The 14484-nt window shown below is 39.6% G+C and overlaps 12 non-coding genes across 12 annotated transcripts; all 12 read left to right on the top strand.

The window, feature by feature from the left end:
- Positions 1-404: 404 nt before the first annotated feature.
- On the top strand, positions 405-523 carry LOC140031263 (5S ribosomal RNA). The gene has a single exon (XR_011835184.1). It is a non-coding gene; the product is annotated as a 5S ribosomal RNA (ribosomal RNA).
- Positions 524-1647: 1124 nt separating this feature from the next.
- Positions 1648-1766, top strand: LOC140028561 (5S ribosomal RNA). The gene has a single exon (XR_011832464.1). It is a non-coding gene; the product is annotated as a 5S ribosomal RNA (ribosomal RNA).
- A 1135-nt stretch (positions 1767-2901) lies between these two features.
- Positions 2902-3020, top strand: LOC140030340 (5S ribosomal RNA). Its single transcript, XR_011834255.1, has one exon. It is a non-coding gene; the product is annotated as a 5S ribosomal RNA (ribosomal RNA).
- A 1126-nt stretch (positions 3021-4146) lies between these two features.
- LOC140031261 (5S ribosomal RNA) lies at positions 4147-4265 on the top strand. Its single transcript, XR_011835182.1, has one exon. It is a non-coding gene; the product is annotated as a 5S ribosomal RNA (ribosomal RNA).
- A 1126-nt stretch (positions 4266-5391) lies between these two features.
- On the top strand, positions 5392-5510 carry LOC140030339 (5S ribosomal RNA). The gene has a single exon (XR_011834254.1). It is a non-coding gene; the product is annotated as a 5S ribosomal RNA (ribosomal RNA).
- Positions 5511-6636: 1126 nt separating this feature from the next.
- Positions 6637-6755, top strand: LOC140031260 (5S ribosomal RNA). The gene has a single exon (XR_011835181.1). It is a non-coding gene; the product is annotated as a 5S ribosomal RNA (ribosomal RNA).
- Positions 6756-7881: 1126 nt separating this feature from the next.
- Positions 7882-8000, top strand: LOC140031259 (5S ribosomal RNA). Its single transcript, XR_011835180.1, has one exon. It is a non-coding gene; the product is annotated as a 5S ribosomal RNA (ribosomal RNA).
- Positions 8001-9124: 1124 nt separating this feature from the next.
- LOC140031258 (5S ribosomal RNA) lies at positions 9125-9243 on the top strand. Its single transcript, XR_011835179.1, has one exon. It is a non-coding gene; the product is annotated as a 5S ribosomal RNA (ribosomal RNA).
- Positions 9244-10369: 1126 nt separating this feature from the next.
- LOC140031257 (5S ribosomal RNA) lies at positions 10370-10488 on the top strand. The gene has a single exon (XR_011835178.1). It is a non-coding gene; the product is annotated as a 5S ribosomal RNA (ribosomal RNA).
- Positions 10489-11612: 1124 nt separating this feature from the next.
- Positions 11613-11731, top strand: LOC140028550 (5S ribosomal RNA). The gene has a single exon (XR_011832453.1). It is a non-coding gene; the product is annotated as a 5S ribosomal RNA (ribosomal RNA).
- A 1126-nt stretch (positions 11732-12857) lies between these two features.
- Positions 12858-12976, top strand: LOC140031576 (5S ribosomal RNA). Its single transcript, XR_011835497.1, has one exon. It is a non-coding gene; the product is annotated as a 5S ribosomal RNA (ribosomal RNA).
- Positions 12977-14111: 1135 nt separating this feature from the next.
- LOC140028539 (5S ribosomal RNA) lies at positions 14112-14230 on the top strand. Its single transcript, XR_011832442.1, has one exon. It is a non-coding gene; the product is annotated as a 5S ribosomal RNA (ribosomal RNA).
- Positions 14231-14484: the final 254 nt, after the last annotated feature.

Here is a 14484-nt window from a genome sequence, read left to right as displayed (position 1 = left end):
AATTAAGTTTCGGGTCATTTCGGGTCGACCCGCCGCCCCGTAAACCTGAAATTTTCGGGTTCGGGTCAGCATACCTGACCCGTCACGGGTTGGCGGGTCGGGGTTCGGGTCAACAGATTTTCTGGCGGGTCTGTTGACCCGAACCCGACCCGCCAACCTGATTTGGACCCGAATTGCCACCCCTAACTGCAAGCGTGAAGGATTGATTTCATGATAATTTAGAGTTGCGGGATGAGGGAAAAAAACAGGGTGCAAATCAATAACAAAAAAAAATATAAAGTAAATAAATAAAAGGATAAGAGGAAAATGCTTGAATTGACGCTTAAAATGAATTTCGGTCTAGAAAAGCCACATTGCTTCGCAGGACGGGGTAGTTTAAAAGAATAAAGCGAAAGGAACATGGCGGGTGCGATCATACCAGCATTAATGCACCGGATCCCATCAGAACTCCGATGTTAAGCGTGCTTGGGCGAGAGTAGTACTAGGATGGGTGACCCCCTGGGAAGTCCTCGTGTTGCACCCCTCTCTTTTTTGTTTCGAAATCCAAATTTCCTATTCGTTCTTTATCCTGTAGTAATTTAGCTCCGTCGGAACGATTGCTTAATATTTTGCTTCTTGTCGAAGCGTGAAGGAGGATCTGAAGGCGCGAGACAAATCAGGAACGGTACGGCTCGATCAAAGCCCGGATCGTCGCTCAAATTTGTCGGCGCAAATGTATCACCGCAACTAGGGGTGGCAATTTTCGACACGACCTGAAAACACGACACGAACCTAACACGAAATTAATGGGTTTGGGTTGAGGTTTCGGGAATTCGGGTTGGACCCGATGAACCCGAAAAGAAAACCGGTCGATTTCGGGTCAACCCGTGGTGACCTGATATGACCCGATATGACCCGTTTACGAATTAAAAATAATTTAATAAACATAAAAATAATTTTATCTAACTAAACTAAGTTATTCTTTTTTTCAAAGGCATTAATTACTTAATCCTAAACGAATTTATTTAATTTGTGTGAAGTTGAAATTATTATACTTGGACAAATAATATATTATATTATTTTTCACTTTTGTATTGTTTTAATTTATTTTATATTTTGCTTGGGATAAAACACTTTTACGGTGTTTAATTTATTTTAGATTTGATTTGGAATCATTTATTTAAATTTTTATTACTTGATTATGTAATTAGTTTTGTGAGAAATTGATTTTATCAGAAATTACAGTGATAAATTAATAAATTAAAATTAAGTTTCGGGTCATTTCGGGTCGACCCGCCGCCCCGTAAACCTGAAATTTTCGGGTTCGGGTCAGCATACCTGACCCGTCACGGGTTGGCGGGTCGGGGTTCGGGTCAACAGATTTTCTGGCGGGTCTGTTGACCCGAACCCGACCCGCCAACCTGATTTGGACCCGAATTGCCACCCCTAACTGCAAGCGTGAAGGATTGATTTCATGATAATTTAGAGTTGCGGGATGAGGGAAAAAAACAGGGTGCAAATTAATAACAAAAAAAAATATAAATTAAATAAATAAAAGGATAAGAGGAAAATGCTTGAATTGACGCTTAAAATGAATTTCGGTCTAGAAAAGCCACACTGCTTCGCAGGACGGGGTAGTTTAAAAGAATAAAGCGAAAGGAACATGGCGGGTGCGATCATACCAGCACTAATGCACCGGATCCCATCAGAACTCCGAAGTTAAGCGTGCTTGGGCGAGAGTAGTACTAGGATGGGTGACCCCCTGGGAAGTCCACGTGTTGCACCCCTCTCTTTTTTGTTTCGAAATCCAAATTTCCTATTCGTTCTTTATCCTGTAGTAATTTAGCTCCGTCGGAACGATTGCTTAATATTTTGCTTCTTGTCGAAGCGTGAAGGAGGATCTGAAGGCGCGAGACAAATCAGGAACGGTACGGCTCGATCAAAGCCCGGATCGTCGCTCAAATTTGTCGGCGCAAATGTATCACCGCAACTAGGGGTGGCAATTTTCGACACGACCTGAAAACACGACACGAACCTAACACGAAATTAATGGGTTTGGGTTGAGGTTTCGGGAATTCGGGTCAGAATCGGGTTGGACCCGATGAACCCGAAAAGAAAACCGGTCGATTTCGGGTCAACCCGTGGTGACCTGATATGACCCGATATGACCCGTTTACGAATTAAAAATAATTTAATAAACATAAAAATAATTTTATCTAACTAAACTAAGTTATTCTTTTTTTCAAAGGCATTAATTACTTAATCCTAAACGAATTTATTTAATTTGTGTGAAGTTGAAATTATTATACTTGGACAAATAATATATTATATTATTTTTCACTTTTGTATTGTTTTAATTTATTTTATATTTTGCTTGGGATAAAACACTTTTACGGTGTTTAATTTATTTTAGATTTGATTTGGAATCATTTATTTAAATTTTTATTACTTGATTATGTAATTAGTTTTGTGAGAAATTGATTTTATTAGAAATTACAGTGATAAATTAATAAATTAAAATTAAGTTTCGGGTCATTTGGGGTCGACCCGCCACCCCGTAAACCTGAAATTTTCGGGTTCGGGTCAGCATACCTGACCCGTCACGGGTTGGCGGGTCGGGGTTCGGGTCAACAGATTTTCTGGCGGGTCTGTTGACCCGAACCCGACCCGCCAACCTGATTTGGACCCGAATTGCCACCCCTAACTGCATGCGTGAAGGATTGATTTCATGATAATTTAGAGTTGCGGGATGAGGGAAAAAAACAGGGTGCAAATCAATAACAAAAAAAAATATAAAGTAAATAAATAAAAGGATAAGAGAAAAATGCTTGAATTGACGCTTAAAATGAATTTCGGTCTAGAAAAGCCACACTGCTTCGCAGGACGGGGTAGTTTAAAAGAATAAAGCGAAAGGAACATGGCGGGTGCGATCATACCAGCATTAATGCACCGGATCCCATCAGAACTCCGAAGTTAAGCGTGCTTGGGCGAGAGTAGTACTAGGATGGGTGACCCCCTGGGAAGTCCTCGTGTTGCACCCCTTTCTTTTTTGTTTCGAAATCCAAATTTCCTATTCGTTCTTTATCCTGTAGTAATTTAGCTCCGTCGGAACGATTGCTTAATATTTTGCTTCTTGTCGAAGCGTGAAGGAGGATCTGAAGGCGCGAGACAAATCAGGAACGGTACGGCTCGATCAAAGCCCGGATCGTCGCTCAAATTTGTCGGCGCAAATGTATCACCGCAACTAGGGGTGGCAATTTTCGACACGACCTGAAAACACGACACGAACCTAACACGAAATTAATGGGTTTGGGTTGAGGTTTCGGGAATTCGGGTCAGAATCGGGTTGGACCCGAAAAGAAAACCGGTCGATTTCGGGTCAACCCGTGGTGACCTGATATGACCCGATATGACCCGTTTACGAATTAAAAATAATTTAATAAACATAAAAATAATTTTATCTAACTAAACTAAGTTATTCTTTTTTTCAAAGGCATTAATTACTTAATCCTAAACGAATTTATTTAATTTGTGTGAAGTTGAAATTATTATACTTGGACAAATAATATATTATATTATTTTTCACTTTTGTATTGTTTTAATTTATTTTATATTTTGCTTGGGATAAAACACTTTTACGGTGTTTAATTTATTTTAGATTTGATTTGGAATCATTTATTTAAATTTTTATTACTTGATTATGTAATTAGTTTTGTGAGAAATTGATTTTATTAGAAATTACAGTGATAAATTAATAAATTAAAATTAAGTTTCGGGTCATTTCGGGTCGACCCGCCGCCCCGTAAACCTGAAATTTTCGGGTTCGGGTCAGCATACCTGACCCGTCACGGGTTGGCGGGTCGGGGTTCGGGTCAACAGATTTTCTGGCGGGTCTGTTGACCCGAACCCGACCCGCCAACCTGATTTGGACCCGAATTGCCACCCCTAACTGCAAGCGTGAAGGACTGATTTCATGATAATTTAGAGTTGCGGGATGAGGGAAAAAAACAGGGTGCAAATCAATAACAAAAAAAAATATAAATTAAATAAATAAAAGGATAAGAGGAAAATGCTTGAATTGACGCTTAAAATGAATTTCGGTCTAGAAAAGCCACATTGCTTCGCAGGACGGGGTAGTTTAAAAGAATAAAGCGAAAGGAACATGGCGGGTGCGATCATACCAGCATTAATGCACCGGATCCCATCAGAACTCCGATGTTAAGCGTGCTTGGGCGAGAGTAGTACTAGGATGGGTGACCCCCTGGGAAGTCCTCGTGTTGCACCCCTCTCTTTTTTGTTTCGAAATCCAAATTTCCTATTCGTTCTTTATCCTGTAGTAATTTAGCTCCGTCGGAACGATTGCTTAATATTTTGCTTCTTGTCGAAGCGTGAAGGAGGATCTGAAGGCGCGAGACAAATCAGGAACGGTACGGCTCGATCAAAGCCCGGATCGTCGCTCAAATTTGTCGGCGCAAATGTATCACCGCAACTAGGGGTGGCAATTTTCGACACGACCTGAAAACACGACACGAACCTAACACGAAATTAATGGGTTTGGGTTGAGGTTTCGGGAATTCGGGTCAGAATCGGGTTGGACCCGAAAAGAAAACCGGTCGATTTCGGGTCAACCCGTGGTGACCTGATATGACCCGATATGACCCGTTTACGAATTAAAAATAATTTAATAAACATAAAAATAATTTTATCTAACTAAACTAAGTTATTCTTTTTTTCAAAGGCATTAATTACTTAATCCTAAACGAATTTATTTAATTTGTGTGAAGTTGAAATTATTATACTTGGACAAATAATATATTATATTATTTTTCACTTTTGTATTGTTTTAATTTATTTTATATTTTGCTTGGGATAAAACACTTTTACGGTGTTTAATTTATTTTAGATTTGATTTGGAATCATTTATTTAAATTTTTATTACTTGATTATGTAATTAGTTTTGTGAGAAATTGATTTTATTAGAAATTACAGTGATAAATTAATAAATTAAAATTAAGTTTCGGGTCATTTGGGGTCGACCCGCCACCCCGTAAACCTGAAATTTTCGGGTTCGGGTCAGCATACCTGACCCGTCACGGGTTGGCGGGTCGGGGTTCGGGTCAACAGATTTTCTGGCGGGTCTGTTGACCCGAACCCGACCCGCCAACCTGATTTGGACCCGAATTGCCACCCCTAACTGCATGCGTGAAGGATTGATTTCATGATAATTTAGAGTTGCGGGATGAGGGAAAAAAACAGGGTGCAAATCAATAACAAAAAAAAATATAAAGTAAATAAATAAAAGGATAAGAGAAAAATGCTTGAATTGACGCTTAAAATGAATTTCGGTCTAGAAAAGCCACACTGCTTCGCAGGACGGGGTAGTTTAAAAGAATAAAGCGAAAGGAACATGGCGGGTGCGATCATACCAGCATTAATGCACCGGATCCCATCAGAACTCCGAAGTTAAGCGTGCTTGGGCGAGAGTAGTACTAGGATGGGTGACCCCCTGGGAAGTCCTCGTGTTGCACCCCTTTCTTTTTTGTTTCGAAATCCAAATTTCCTATTCGTTCTTTATCCTGTAGTAATTTAGCTCCGTCGGAACGATTGCTTAATATTTTGCTTCTTGTCGAAGCGTGAAGGAGGATCTGAAGGCGCGAGACAAATCAGGAACGGTACGGCTCGATCAAAGCCCGGATCGTCGCTCAAATTTGTCGGCGCAAATGTATCACCGCAACTAGGGGTGGCAATTTTCGACACGACCTGAAAACACGACACGAACCTAACACGAAATTAATGGGTTTGGGTTGAGGTTTCGGGAATTCGGGTCAGAATCGGGTTGGACCCGAAAAGAAAACCGGTCGATTTCGGGTCAACCCGTGGTGACCTGATATGACCCGATATGACCCGTTTACGAATTAAAAATAATTTAATAAACATAAAAATAATTTTATCTAACTAAACTAAGTTATTCTTTTTTTCAAAGGCATTAATTACTTAATCCTAAACGAATTTATTTAATTTGTGTGAAGTTGAAATTATTATACTTGGACAAATAATATATTATATTATTTTTCACTTTTGTATTGTTTTAATTTATTTTATATTTTGCTTGGGATAAAACACTTTTACGGTGTTTAATTTATTTTAGATTTGATTTGGAATCATTTATTTAAATTTTTATTACTTGATTATGTAATTAGTTTTGTGAGAAATTGATTTTATTAGAAATTACAGTGATAAATTAATAAATTAAAATTAAGTTTCGGGTCATTTCGGGTCGACCCGCCGCCCCGTAAACCTGAAATTTTCGGGTTCGGGTCAGCATACCTGACCCGTCACGGGTTGGCGGGTCGGGGTTCGGGTCAACAGATTTTCTGGCGGGTCTGTTGACCCGAACCCGACCCGCCAACCTGATTTGGACCCGAATTGCCACCCCTAACTGCAAGCGTGAAGGACTGATTTCATGATAATTTAGAGTTGCGGGATGAGGGAAAAAAACAGGGTGCAAATCAATAACAAAAAAAAATATAAATTAAATAAATAAAAGGATAAGAGGAAAATGCTTGAATTGACGCTTAAAATGAATTTCGGTCTAGAAAAGCCACATTGCTTCGCAGGACGGGGTAGTTTAAAAGAATAAAGCGAAAGGAACATGGCGGGTGCGATCATACCAGCATTAATGCACCGGATCCCATCAGAACTCCGATGTTAAGCGTGCTTGGGCGAGAGTAGTACTAGGATGGGTGACCCCCTGGGAAGTCCTCGTGTTGCACCCCTCTCTTTTTTGTTTCGAAATCCAAATTTCCTATTCGTTCTTTATCCTGTAGTAATTTAGCTCCGTCGGAACGATTGCTTAATATTTTGCTTCTTGTCGAAGCGTGAAGGAGGATCTGAAGGCGCGAGACAAATCAGGAACGGTACGGCTCGATCAAAGCCCGGATCGTCGCTCAAATTTGTCGGCGCAAATGTATCACCGCAACTAGGGGTGGCAATTTTCGACACGACCTGAAAACACGACACGAACCTAACACGAAATTAATGGGTTTGGGTTGAGGTTTCGGGAATTCGGGTCAGAATCGGGTTGGACCCGAAAAGAAAACCGGTCGATTTCGGGTCAACCCGTGGTGACCTGATATGACCCGATATGACCCGTTTACGAATTAAAAATAATTTAATAAACATAAAAATAATTTTATCTAACTAAACTAAGTTATTCTTTTTTTCAAAGGCATTAATTACTTAATCCTAAACGAATTTATTTAATTTGTGTGAAGTTGAAATTATTATACTTGGACAAATAATATATTATATTATTTTTCACTTTTGTATTGTTTTAATTTATTTTATATTTTGCTTGGGATAAAACACTTTTACGGTGTTTAATTTATTTTAGATTTGATTTGGAATCATTTATTTAAATTTTTATTACTTGATTATGTAATTAGTTTTGTGAGAAATTGATTTTATTAGAAATTACAGTGATAAATTAATAAATTAAAATTAAGTTTCGGGTCATTTCGGGTCGACCCGCCGCCCCGTAAACCTGAAATTTTCGGGTTCGGGTCAGCATACCTGACCCGTCACGGGTTGGCGGGTCGGGGTTCGGGTCAACAGATTTTCTGGCGGGTCTGTTGACCCGAACCCGACCCGCCAACCTGATTTGGACCCGAATTGCCACCCCTAACTGCAAGCGTGAAGGATTGATTTCATGATAATTTAGAGTTGCGGGATGAGGGAAAAAAACAGGGTGCAAATCAATAACAAAAAAAAATATAAAGTAAATAAATAAAAGGATAAGAGGAAAATGCTTGAATTGACGCTTAAAATGAATTTCGGTCTAGAAAAGCCACATTGCTTCGCAGGACGGGGTAGTTTAAAAGAATAAAGCGAAAGGAACATGGCGGGTGCGATCATACCAGCATTAATGCACCGGATCCCATCAGAACTCCGATGTTAAGCGTGCTTGGGCGAGAGTAGTACTAGGATGGGTGACCCCCTGGGAAGTCCTCGTGTTGCACCCCTCTCTTTTTTGTTTCGAAATCCAAATTTCCTATTCGTTCTTTATCCTGTAGTAATTTAGCTCCGTCGGAACGATTGCTTAATATTTTGCTTCTTGTCGAAGCGTGAAGGAGGATCTGAAGGCGCGAGACAAATCAGGAACGGTACGGCTCGATCAAAGCCCGGATCGTCGCTCAAATTTGTCGGCGCAAATGTATCACCGCAACTAGGGGTGGCAATTTTCGACACGACCTGAAAACACGACACGAACCTAACACGAAATTAATGGGTTTGGGTTGAGGTTTCGGGAATTCGGGTTGGACCCGATGAACCCGAAAAGAAAACCGGTCGATTTCGGGTCAACCCGTGGTGACCTGATATGACCCGATATGACCCGTTTACGAATTAAAAATAATTTAATAAACATAAAAATAATTTTATCTAACTAAACTAAGTTATTCTTTTTTTCAAAGGCATTAATTACTTAATCCTAAACGAATTTATTTAATTTCTGTGAAGTTGAAATTATTATACTTGGACAAATAATATATTATATTATTTTTCACTTTTGTATTGTTTTAATTTATTTTATATTTTGCTTGGGATAAAACACTTTTACGGTGTTTAATTTATTTTAGATTTGATTTGGAATCATTTATTTAAATTTTTATTACTTGATTATGTAATTAGTTTTGTGAGAAATTGATTTTATTAGAAATTACAGTGATAAATTAATAAATTAAAATTAAGTTTCGGGTCATTTCGGGTCGACCCGCCGCCCCGTAAACCTGAAATTTTCGGGTTCGGGTCAGCATACCTGACCCGTCACGGGTTGGCGGGTCGGGGTTCGGGTCAACAGATTTTCTGGCGGGTCTGTTGACCCGAACCCGACCCGCCAACCTGATTTGGACCCGAATTGCCACCCCTAACTGCAAGCGTGAAGGACTGATTTCATGATAATTTAGAGTTGCGGGATGAGGGAAAAAAACAGGGTGCAAATCAATAACAAAAAAAAATATAAAGTAAATAAATAAAAGGATAAGAGGAAAATGCTTGAATTGACGCTTAAAATGAATTTCGGTCTAGAAAAGCCACATTGCTTCGCAGGACGGGGTAGTTTAAAAGAATAAAGCGAAAGGAACATGGCGGGTGCGATCATACCAGCATTAATGCACCGGATCCCATCAGAACTCCGATGTTAAGCGTGCTTGGGCGAGAGTAGTACTAGGATGGGTGACCCCCTGGGAAGTCCTCGTGTTGCACCCCTCTCTTTTTTGTTTCGAAATCCAAATTTCCTATTCGTTCTTTATCCTGTAGTAATTTAGCTCCGTCGGAACGATTGCTTAATATTTTGCTTCTTGTCGAAGCGTGAAGGAGGATCTGAAGGCGCGAGACAAATCAGGAACGGTACGGCTCGATCAAAGCCCGGATCGTCGCTCAAATTTGTCGGCGCAAATGTATCACCGCAACTAGGGGTGGCAATTTTCGACACGACCTGAAAACACGACACGAACCTAACACGAAATTAATGGGTTTGGGTTGAGGTTTCGGGAATTCGGGTCAGAATCGGGTTGGACCCGAAAAGAAAACCGGTCGATTTCGGGTCAACCCGTGGTGACCTGATATGACCCGATATGACCCGTTTACGAATTAAAAATAATTTAATAAACATAAAAATAATTTTATCTAACTAAACTAAGTTATTCTTTTTTTCAAAGGCATTAATTACTTAATCCTAAACGAATTTATTTAATTTGTGTGAAGTTGAAATTATTATACTTGGACAAATAATATATTATATTATTTTTCACTTTTGTATTGTTTTAATTTATTTTATATTTTGCTTGGGATAAAACACTTTTACGGTGTTTAATTTATTTTAGATTTGATTTGGAATCATTTATTTAAATTTTTATTACTTGATTATGTAATTAGTTTTGTGAGAAATTGATTTTATTAGAAATTACAGTGATAAATTAATAAATTAAAATTAAGTTTCGGGTCATTTCGGGTCGACCCGCCGCCCCGTAAACCTGAAATTTTCGGGTTCGGGTCAGCATACCTGACCCGTCACGGGTTGGCGGGTCGGGGTTCGGGTCAACAGATTTTCTGGCGGGTCTGTTGACCCGAACCCGACCCGCCAACCTGATTTGGACCCGAATTGCCACCCCTAACTGCAAGCGTGAAGGATTGATTTCATGATAATTTAGAGTTGCGGGATGAGGGAAAAAAACAGGGTGCAAATCAATAACAAAAAAAAATATAAAGTAAATAAATAAAAGGATAAGAGGAAAATGCTTGAATTGACGCTTAAAATGAATTTCGGTCTAGAAAAGCCACATTGCTTCGCAGGACGGGGTAGTTTAAAAGAATAAAGCGAAAGGAACATGGCGGGTGCGATCATACCAGCATTAATGCACCGGATCCCATCAGAACTCCGATGTTAAGCGTGCTTGGGCGAGAGTAGTACTAGGATGGGTGACCCCCTGGGAAGTCCTCGTGTTGCACCCCTCTCTTTTTTGTTTCGAAATCCAAATTTCCTATTCGTTCTTTATCCTGTAGTAATTTAGCTCCGTCGGAACGATTGCTTAATATTTTGCTTCTTGTCGAAGCGTGAAGGAGGATCTGAAGGCGCGAGACAAATCAGGAACGGTACGGCTCGATCAAAGCCCGGATCGTCGCTCAAATTTGTCGGCGCAAATGTATCACCGCAACTAGGGGTGGCAATTTTCGACACGACCTGAAAACACGACACGAACCTAACACGAAATTAATGGGTTTGTGTTGAGGTTTCGGGAATTCGGGTTGGACCCGATGAACCCGAAAAGAAAACCGGTCGATTTCGGGTCAACCCGTGGTGACCTGATATGACCCGATATGACCCGTTTACGAATTAAAAATAATTTAATAAACATAAAAATAATTTTATCTAACTAAACTAAGTTATTCTTTTTTTCAAAGGCATTAATTACTTAATCCTAAACGAATTTATTTAATTTCTGTGAAGTTGAAATTATTATACTTGGACAAATAATATATTATATTATTTTTCACTTTTGTATTGTTTTAATTTATTTTATATTTTGCTTGGGATAAAACACTTTTACGGTGTTTAATTTATTTTAGATTTGATTTGGAATCATTTATTTAAATTTTTATTACTTGATTATGTAATTAGTTTTGTGAGAAATTGATTTTATTAGAAATTACAGTGATAAATTAATAAATTAAAATTAAGTTTCGGGTCATTTCGGGTCGACCCGCCGCCCCGTAAACCTGAAATTTTCGGGTTCGGGTCAGCATACCTGACCCGTCACGGGTTGGCGGGTCGGGGTTCGGGTCAACAGATTTTCTGGCGGGTCTGTTGACCCGAACCCGACCCGCCAACCTGATTTGGACCCGAATTGCCACCCCTAACTGCAAGCGTGAAGGATTGATTTCATGATAATTTAGAGTTGCGGGATGAGGGAAAAAAACAGGGTGCAAATCAATAACAAAAAAAAATATAAATTAAATAAATAAAAGGATAAGAGGAAAATGCTTGAATTGACGCTTAAAATGAATTTCGGTCTAGAAAAGCCACACTGCTTCGCAGGACGGGGTAGTTTAAAAGAATAAAGCGAAAGGAACATGGCGGGTGCGATCATACCAGCACTAATGCACCGGATCCCATCAGAACTCCGAAGTTAAGCGTGCTTGGGCGAGAGTAGTACTAGGATGGGTGACCCCCTGGGAAGTCCACGTGTTGCACCCCTCTCTTTTTTGTTTCGAAATCCAAATTTCCTATTCGTTCTTTATCCTGTAGTAATTTAGCTCCGTCGGAACGATTGCTTAATATTTTGCTTCTTGTCGAAGCGTGAAGGAGGATCTGAAGGCGCGAGACAAATCAGGAACGGTACGGCTCGATCAAAGCCCGGATCGTCGCTCAAATTTGTCGGCGCAAATGTATCACCGCAACTAGGGGTGGCAATTTTCGACACGACCTGAAAACACGACACGAACCTAACACGAAATTAATGGGTTTGGGTTGAGGTTTCGGGAATTCGGGTCAGAATCGGGTTGGACCCGAAAAGAAAACCGGTCGATTTCGGGTCAACCCGTGGTGACCTGATATGACCCGATATGACCCGTTTACGAATTAAAAATAATTTAATAAACATAAAAATAATTTTATCTAACTAAACTAAGTTATTCTTTTTTTCAAAGGCATTAATTACTTAATCCTAAACGAATTTATTTAATTTGTGTGAAGTTGAAATTATTATACTTGGACAAATAATATATTATATTATTTTTCACTTTTGTATTGTTTTAATTTATTTTATATTTTGCTTGGGATAAAACACTTTTACGGTGTTTAATTTATTTTAGATTTGATTTGGAATCATTTATTTAAATTTTTATTACTTGATTATGTAATTAGTTTTGTGAGAAATTGATTTTATCAGAAATTACAGTGATAAATTAATAAATTAAAATTAAGTTTCGGGTCATTTCGGGTCGACCCGCCGCCCCGTAAACCTGAAATTTTCGGGTTCGGGTCAGCATACCTGACCCGTCACGGGTTGGCGGGTCGGGGTTCGGGTCAACAGATTTTCTGGCGGGTCTGTTGACCCGAACCCGACCCGCCAACCTGATTTGGACCCGAATTGCCACCCCTAACTGCAAGCGTGAAGGATTGATTTCATGATAATTTAGAGTTGCGGGATGAGGGAAAAAAACAGGGTGCAAATCAATAACAAAAAAAAATATAAAGTAAATAAATAAAAGGATAAGAGGAAAATGCTTGAATTGACGCTTAAAATGAATTTCGGTCTAGAAAAGCCACACTGCTTCGCAGGACGGGGTAGTTTAAAAGAATAAAGCGAAAGGAACATGGCGGGTGCGATCATACCAGCACTAATGCACCGGATCCCATCAGAACTCCGAAATTAAGCGTGCTTGGGCGAGAGTAGTACTAGGATGGGTTACCCCTTGGGAAGTCCTCGTGTTGCACCCCTCTCTTTTTTGTTTCGAAATCCAAATTTCCTATTCGTTCTTTATCCTGTAGTAATTTAGCTCCGTCGGAACGATTGCTTAATATTTTGCTTCTTGTCGAAGCGTGAAGGAGGATCTGAAGGCGCGAGACAAATCAGGAACGGTACGGCTCGATCAAAGCCCGGATCGTCGCTCAAATTTGTCGGCGCAAATGTATCACCGCAACTAGGGGTGGCAATTTTCGACACGACCTGAAAACACGACACGAACCTAACACGAAATTAATGGGTTTGGGTTGAGGTTTCGGGAATTCGGGTCAGAATCGGGTTGGACCCGATGAACCCGAAAAGAAAACCGGTCGATTTCGGGTCAACCCGTGGTGACCTGATATGACCCGATATGACCCGTTTACGAATTAAAAATAATTTAATAAACATAAAAATAATTTTATCTAACTAAACTAAGTTATTCTTTTTTTCAAAGGCATTAATTACTTAATCCTAAACGAATTTATTTAATTTGTGTGAAGTTGAAATTATTATACTTGGACAAATAATATATTATATTATTTTTCACTTTTGTATTGTTTTAATTTATTTTATATTTTGCTTGGGATAAAACACTTTTACGGTGTTTAATTTATTTTAGATTTGATTTGGAATCATTTATTTAAATTTTTATTACTTGATTATGTAATTAGTTTTGTGAGAAATTGATTTTATCAGAAATTACAGTGATAAATTAATAAATTAAAATTAAGTTTCGGGTCATTTGGGGTCGACCCGCCGCCCCGTAAACCTGAAATTTTCGGGTTCGGGTCAGCATACCTGACCCGTCACGGGTTGGCGGGTCGGGGTTCGGGTCAACAGATTTTCTGGCGGGTCTGTTGACCCGAACCCGACCCGCCAACCTGATTTGGACCCGAATTGCCACCCCTAACTGCAAGCGTGAAGGATTGATTTCATGATAATTTAGAGTTGCGGGATGAGGGAAAAAAACAGGGTGCAAATCAATAACAAAAAAAAATATAAATTAAATAAATAAAAGGATAAGAGGAAAATGCTTGAATTGACGCTTAAAATGAATTTCGGTCTAGAAAAGCCACACTGCTTCGCAGGACGGGGTAGTTTAAAAGAATAAAGCGAAAGGAACATGGCGGGTGCGATCATACCAGCACTAATGCACCGGATCCCATCAGAACTCCGAAGTTAAGCGTGCTTGGGCGAGAGTAGTACTAGGATGGGTGACCCCCTGGGAAGTCCACGTGTTGCACCCCTCTCTTTTTTGTTTCGAAATCCAAATTTCCTATTCGTTCTTTATCCTGTAGTAATTTAGCTCCGTCGGAACGATTGCTTAATATTTTGCTTCTTGTCGAAGCGTGAAGGAGGATCTGAAGGCGCGAGACAAATCAGGAACGGTACGGCTCGATCAAAGCCCGAATCGTCGCTCAAATTTGTCGGCGCAAATGTATCACCGCAACTAGGGGTGGCAATTTTCGACACGACCTGAAAACACGACACGAACCTAACA

Source organism: Coffea arabica, chromosome 11e, assembly GCF_036785885.1.
Source record: "Coffea arabica cultivar ET-39 chromosome 11e, Coffea Arabica ET-39 HiFi, whole genome shotgun sequence".
Classification (NCBI taxonomy): Eukaryota; Viridiplantae; Streptophyta; class Magnoliopsida; order Gentianales; family Rubiaceae; genus Coffea; species Coffea arabica.
The sequence above is the reverse complement of the archived record's forward strand: the minus strand, read 5'-3'. Positions and strand labels throughout refer to the sequence as shown.